General features: G+C 44.5%; 1 long non-coding RNA gene across 1 annotated transcript; it reads left to right on the top strand.

Moving 5' to 3' along the window:
• The first annotated feature begins 2,205 nt into the window (after window positions 1–2,205).
• On the top strand, window positions 2,206–7,165 carry LOC125548071. The gene is made up of 3 exons (XR_007300888.1): window positions 2,206–3,120; window positions 4,617–4,714; window positions 5,503–7,165. It is a non-coding gene; the product is annotated as an uncharacterized LOC125548071 (long non-coding RNA).
• The last annotated feature ends 231 nt before the right edge of the window (window positions 7,166–7,396 follow it).

Consider the following 7,396-nt stretch of genomic DNA (forward strand, 5'->3'; position numbering starts at 1 on the left):
TCGCCGCTCCAGATCTGGGGTTCCCCACGCAGAGGCAGGGCAACCGAGGCCCCGCCGCCACCATCCTTGGCGCCCCGGGCTTGCCAGGCGTCTGCCTCAGGCGGCGGCGAGGAAGGGAAGAGGAGGAGGGGCGGCTAGGGAGGAGGAGGGGCAGCTAGGGTTGGGAGGGAGGAGGAGGAGGGGCGGCTCGTATGAAATTTCTTTAGCTCCCAGTCATGTCTGTAGCTATTGTACGTAGAACAGAAGATGAGATTTTGTAAATACAACATTTGCCTGATTAAATGGTCTCCTCCTCTGCTCTGCTGCTTACCGTAGTATGCGAATCTCTGCGCTTCTTACTTATGGCGGAGATGCATACAAGGCTTGCCTTCGTACGCTTCCGCTGTTTTTCTTGCCTCCGTACGCTTCTCGTTGCCTTTTTGAGCTGACAGTGGTAAGATTGTGACGAGAAAGAATCGCAAGCTCAGATTGCAATGCCTAAGCTAAGATGGTCTCTATAGACTGAGATGAGTCGCTGTATACTATCACTGAAAAAATCTTCAAGTAACCGATGTTACTGTATGACGGCATTCAGTGACTGAGATTTTGTTGGTTCAAGTAGCTAGGTCCAGAATTTACTGACTGACTTATGGCAGAAAGAGATGCATACTACGTACAGTACATGTCTTGCAGAATGAGTCGTTGCTCTTCTCTGAAGCTAGTCCAGGCTAGGAGTGTGTCCGGCCGACCTATTGGAAACCAAGAGCCAAAATCCTACACTGCTCTGTCTCGGGGAAAACCAAACAGATTTGCAAATTCACTGCAGTGCAGACTGCAGAGGATGCTGGTGAACGAAACAGATGATGCAGTTAGCTGTCCAGCAAAACACAGAGGAGCACACACTTGCTGGCACTCTGTTTTTTCTTTTCCTGAAACCTCTGTTCGAGAAGTAGCATCGTACACACACACATTCGATCTAATTAATACTGTATTTGCAGAAGCTTGTCCTCTAAATGCACCCACAGTTCGTCCATTGCTTCTCCTCTGACCTGACATGAATATGTTGAGACATTCTGAACCCGCAACATATCCAGAAAAACGAGACGCGTCGAAACATCAGGCTCCTCAGCGATTTGGGCTTCCTGGCCGTCCGATCGGTTCCCTTGATGCGTTCTTGGCCGTCGGATCGAGCCACCGGCAGATCTTGTCCGTCTGATCGAAATCCCGTCCCCCTTAGCATGTTTGATCCCGTCTGGCTAGCGCGTCGGTTACTCCTTCCGTCTGACCGGATCTCGCTGACCTGTGGGGTCCCGGCAGGTGGGCCGCGTCCGTCAGCGAGCGGGTGCGGCTGGTGCGTCTAGTCGCGCGCGCGCCGGCGGTAAATATCCCGTGCCACCGCACGTAAATCTTGCCCCCCGCCGAGGGTATTTTGGTCTTTTCACGTCCAGGCCTCGTGCGTGGTGGGCTGTGGTTGGCCCGTGCGGCTATGTGGTGGGGGAGGGCAGCGGCTTGCCTCTTCGCGCTCCCATTCGCCCCCTTCGTGAGAACCCTAGCCGCCTCTTTCCGCCCCGCTCCCGCTCCTCTCTCTGCTGCTCGCCCCGCTGTCGCCATGGTGGACCTGCTACTCGCGCTGCCGCTTCCCCATCGAGCTCGCGCGTCACGTCGTCTGGGGGAGAGGAAGTTGGCGCTGCTATTCTCGGAGGAGCACGCCGCCGCGCTGTCGATGGGAGGAGGCCAAGCGTCGGAGGCGCACCGTCGCCACCGGCTGGCGCGTCGACGGGAGGAGGCCAGGTGATGCGCGCCGTTTCCATCGGCTGCGCTGGCGACCCCGACATGCTCAAGGGGCTCGGCCAAGTTGAAGGCCAGATGGTGCGCGCGGCCGAGGAGCGCCAGCAGCAGTCACTCGATGCGGCGCCCCCCGTCACTCCTCGTTGTACGTCCGCTGCAGGTTCTCCCCCGTCGCTCCTCCTTTCTCCTTCATTGTCAGGAGGGGCTCATGTTCCTCTCTCTCTCTCTCGTTGGGATGGAGAAGAAGGGCATGTGGATGTTAGTGACCAGAGACGAGCCTGCCCAGATTGACTTGTCCACAGAGGTACACCACCACGCCCCACTCATTCCTCTTTCCGAGCGTCCGCACACAAGGTGTTCAATGTTTTGATGTGTTCTTGGGATGAAGTCGGTTACCTTTTCTCAGTTAATTTCTGGTGGTGGGTCGTGCAGGCTTGAGGTACATATCCATGACTACTTGCTCTAAATTCTCAACATGTTCCTGGTAGAGGGGAAGATGCTTCCTGAATCCTTCAATTTGTAAGTACCCCCTGCTGCTTCTGTTTGATATGCTTCAAGTTTGGAAGATTGACAAAATGTGGCCAGCTTGCTCCTTGCTCCAGGGCTTTAAGATTGGAAGATGCAAAAAGCTTATCAGTAATTTATTCAGTTGTTTTACTGTTGCATAGTGGTTTATACACAAGGCATATCATCTTTATCTCAATATTCACACAAACTCTGAACACCAATCTTATCTGTTGTTTTTTGTGGTATGTATAGTGGTTTGCTTCCTTTGTCAGATCTATTTTGTTTTCATCCTGCCTTGCATAGTTATTGTTTCCCTTTTGGTTTGTCTTTTCTATTGTGTACTTGCCGTGCCTATGTCCAGTTTGTTTGTATTGCCTGCTGTATCTTGTGCTAGATCAGCTTGTTATGACCATGCACTCTCAGAGCTGTTAATGAAAAAAAATTGGTATTGCAAGCATCGTTCTGTGCAAGAAAAGAGTCTGTGTGTTGTGATTCAGTTCCTTATCCTGCCAATCTATCATCTCGGGATACTTATTTTCTTTTGTGTTCCACGTCCTGTTGCTATTACGCCGGCCCGCCGCCTCGTGTGCTGCCTTTCTTCTTGCCAAGGTTCTACCTTTCTCCTTTGACTTTCTGTTGTTTAGCTCATTTCATATACAACATTTTACTTGCTCTAACTGTGTGTTCTGTATGTTGTTTTCTGTTTTCATTATTATTTCTTTTCATGCCTGCCATCCTTCTAATTTATTTTGTGCCTGGATTCTGGAAACGACCAAGGACAAGAAACACAAGCGAAAGATTTCTTCAGTCGATCCTGCCCTGTTATTCTAATGAAACATGATAAAGGTTGGTACTAATGGGCAAATCCAGCCTTTTTGTTTCATTTGTCTACTGTTCTTGCTTACTGTATAGGGTGTATCCCAGAATTAAAAAAAATATGCCTCTTGAATAAAAATGTTACAAATGGTGTAAAAAAATAGTCTCTTATCAAAAGTTCCCAACGGTTGAGTGGCAGCAACGTGTATGGTAGCAAGTAGATGATGCTGGTGCAGAATGGTTGCAACATTTGAGCAAGTAGCTGGTTTTGGATATTTTGCAACAGTAATTAGGAGTTGATGACTGATGTCAGTAATTTTTTCTTAGCTACCAGCTTGAAGGATGTTATCTTGCTTTTCTGTATATCCTAGCCTTTTGTCACTCTGATGTGTATAGTTAATACTAATAATCTCAGAGCAATCTCAAGCTTCTCATTGATCTGGTCTGGACCATGGTTCATATACCTATGGTTGTACTTGCTAATGAGAAATTGATAACTATAACAAGCGTTGCATATTTTTTCACCCTGCATTTTGTAGAGAAGTAGGAGATCTCATCTCACTATCTTGACTGAGTTTGTTTAATTAACAAGGTATCTCTCTCATGCTGTATTTTTTCCCGGTCATCTTTGGAAGTACAGTGTACCTAACCAATGCCATCCTTTTCATATAGGCGGCAGTAACTTTAGAATTTTATGAATGAGAATATTGTTTATATTGTCAGAAGTTCACATCATGTGCCTTCCCTTCAGTTTTCACATGAAACTAATTTTTCTCCCATGTTTAGAATTCATATATAAGTGTTGACCGACTGTTCATGTTCATTGCTTCGACATTATTTTTTTAAGGAAGTCTTTTAACGGTGTTTGATCAAGCTTATCAGTTAAACACACTAGATGCTATGCATTCTTCCTTTGTTTGCTGGCTATATTTCTTTGGCTGGGTTGGTGTGCAGGGCAATATGGGTGAATTAACAATCAAAAATGAAAAATGGTGCAGGGCTAGGGGTTAGATAGTGGTGAATTAACACACTATCAGTGAGGAAGTAAAAAAAAACATGTTTCGAGCATTCGGGTTGTAGGTTCTGAGGTGTGATCGTTGAGGTGGGGTAGCAAATATACTAATTTTGAGTCCGGAGTTCCGTTAGTGAATTAGAAAATGGTGGTTTGCCTTAGCGGTCACGGAGGTTGCATGGTTGGTCAAGAATAACATGGGGGTCTATGCCTGTTGTGGTTGCAGTTGTTTGTATTACAGTATTGTCCTCAAGCGATGGATTAATTTGGTCCTTGCTTAGCCATGTAATCACAGGAATGGATAGGTCACATGGTTGATTAGAAAAGAGCACAGAAGGTCTATGCTTGTTGTGGTTGTAGTCCTGTGGATCAAGATGTTATTCTGGGTGCTAGATTAATTTGTTTATCCTGTTAGCTCCTAGCTTCCAGTTTCTAATTATATATGCGGAATTGGTGTTTTACTGTCAACTGTTTTGTTTGGTTCTCCTGTTTTCTGATTCTTTTCTTGATGTAGGTTCGTTGCTGCCGTCGTTTCTTCTGTTTCTTCGGGGTTTCAATCGGCCTGCCGTGTTCTGCTGCTTCGAGAGACTGCATCGTTCATGCTTCTGGTTGGTGAGTTCTTTTCTTATTTGTTGCATTTTTCTCTCCACTGGAGCGCATAGATCTAGGTGCTCGGATCTTGTTAGAGTAATTAAATGATCTATTTGTTAGTCTATTTTTATTAATCCCTGCTTTGGTCATTTGTCTTGAGGGTTAAACAAATCACACGGATGGTTAGAAAATAAAGGGATGATTTGTGCCTATCGTGGTTGCAGTTCAATGAAATCAAAGTGTTGTTCTTAGGAGTTAGATTTATTTGCCTGTCGTGTTTGCTCGCAGCTTCCAGTTTCTAATTATACGACAAGCAGATGTTTAATTGTTGATTGTTCTGTTGAGTTCTCGTGTCTTTTAGTTGTTATTTTATATTTAAGAGCAGATGCAGATTGAATATGTGCGTTGGTGTTAGTCATCCTTTTGGAAGATGTAGTACATTTCAATTTCTGTTTTGTATTGTTCAGGCTTCTTCCTTTGATGTTAGTTTACTGCTGGTCGCACTCCTAATGACCCGACATATATGCATCCATGGTGAATTGGTGATCTTAAGCCTGCCGAAAAACATGACAAGACATTTAATTATTGATTTATACCACTCGAGCCTTCACCATTACGACGTTATGTTCCTGCAACCACAACATAACTTTTTGACTTATTAGCCTTGTGTCTTGATTAAATATTTCCTAATGTCTCTGACTACAAAATAATGCCTATATGGCATTTGTTAGTCGTTTCTTCTCTTGATCTAGAAAGTATGATTCCTCTTTCCTTCACTTGTGATGATTTTTTATATAATTTTGCGACAGGCTTAGTTGGCGAGATCAACAACTACAGCTAACTAGGTGCATCACCTCGTGAAAAACCCGGACACACGAGGCGTGGACAACACTAGAGGTGAGGTCCTGGTGGAGAGTGGCATGTTGGTTTCCTCGGTAGGATCTGGCTTCCTTGAGGTGACTGTTTAGGATCATTGACATGGGATTTTGTAGTTATTCTCTCAATCTGATTTTGTGTCTTGCTGCATGCAATACCTGATCCTATGTTCCCTTTGCTTTCTTGGTTGGCTTTGCAGACCAGGAGACACATTCTGGAGATCTCCTTGGCCATCAGCTGGTCATGCATGCTCCTTATAAGCTAGGGATTACAGTTCTTAAGATTAACTGCATTATCTCTGTTTCTATATTAGAATAACTGAAAATGTGGTGCAGGACTGCAGTCTACATTTCAGACTGAGAGGGCGAAATTGGGGAGGCTTGGAGGAGACCAGAGAGCAACGATGTTGAGGTGGAGGGAGCCAGGAGTGCCATTATCGACAGCACGAGTACCATCTCTGGGCATACTACTGTAAGTTGCAACCAATAACCAACATCTAGATGCGTCTACTCCATGTACAATAGTTTCATGTGCATTGATTGTGTCCCCTAAATCCATTCATCCTACCAATAGTTTAGCATATGGGATGTTGACAAACAATGCATCCATGCCTTCTTTTTCTATGGATGTATGCTCAAGACAAGACAACATAAAAATGCCATGGTCGAGGTCGGCATCTCCGGGAAGGTCTCCACAACAGGGAGGGCTCCATAATCGTTCTCCAGTTATTTCCCACTTATCTCCTTCAGATGTGGTCAATTTGGCATGGGCACGCGTTCGGTCGGAATGGGTCAGATGGGCTTCTGTCTATTGTTGTTCTTGTGTTTCTTTCTCTTATCTCATGGTTGCCTATTGTATGCATGAAAATGCCTGACAATGGAGGTAGCCACAAGCACACATATGTTGTAGCTTCGAGGCATTGACTTGTGTGTGTTCTGAACTTACATTAGATCTTCATAGACTATATGCTTTTATTTTGAGACATCTTAATCCTTTTGATTAATCACATTGATGTACTGATGATACTTAAGTACTCTATAAATGTGCCGTTGCAAGCTACTAGAGATGATCTGTTAAAAACAGTACCCCAACAGAGAGAGCCGTAGGTTTAGTTTTCACTTATGGCAGTTGATGTGCTATGTTTGCTGATGTGCATTTTTTTTCATGCTATGCATGCTCTCCATTGATATAACAAATCCATTTCTATTATTTGCATAATTCTTTGCTAACAGTTTGGACATAGTTTTTCCATTGATAGGGATTTGCTGCCCAATGATCTGTTCTCGCTACAGATTTGTAGGTTTAGTTTACTATTGTACTATGCAGTATGAAAGCAGTGTAAATAAGTTAGCTGGGACAACCACGATGGCCTGCTTTTGGTATATGAACAATGATGCTTTAGGTGTTTGATGCTACATTATATGAACCTCTAATAGGAATCGTCACTATGAGAAGCTGCAAGGCCAGTGTGTCTACCTCTTCCTGAAGTGGCACATGAATATCTGTCTTTCTTTAGTTATATCATGTTGCATTTTCAGTGACATGCTCAAAATATGTAATCAACTGAACCACTACTATGAGTAATTGTTTGCTTCCTCATGTTTCTTTGAGAAATCCTAATGTTGAGTCAATGGTCTCAATAATTCCTTGTATGTGTTTGTTGTTACTCTACCTTTGCATCATGTGTATACTACCGGGTTGGATGAAACTGGACCGGGTGGGGTGCGGCAAGCCGCACTTCCTATCTAGTAACAACTAATATGCAGCAGGGCAGCATATAGCATCGTAAGCTACTACTATGTGGTAATAGTCCGTGAATATCCAAAA

Source organism: Triticum urartu, chromosome 3 (genome assembly GCF_003073215.2).
Source record: "Triticum urartu cultivar G1812 chromosome 3, Tu2.1, whole genome shotgun sequence".
Lineage (NCBI taxonomy): Eukaryota > Viridiplantae > Streptophyta > Magnoliopsida > Poales > Poaceae > Triticum > Triticum urartu.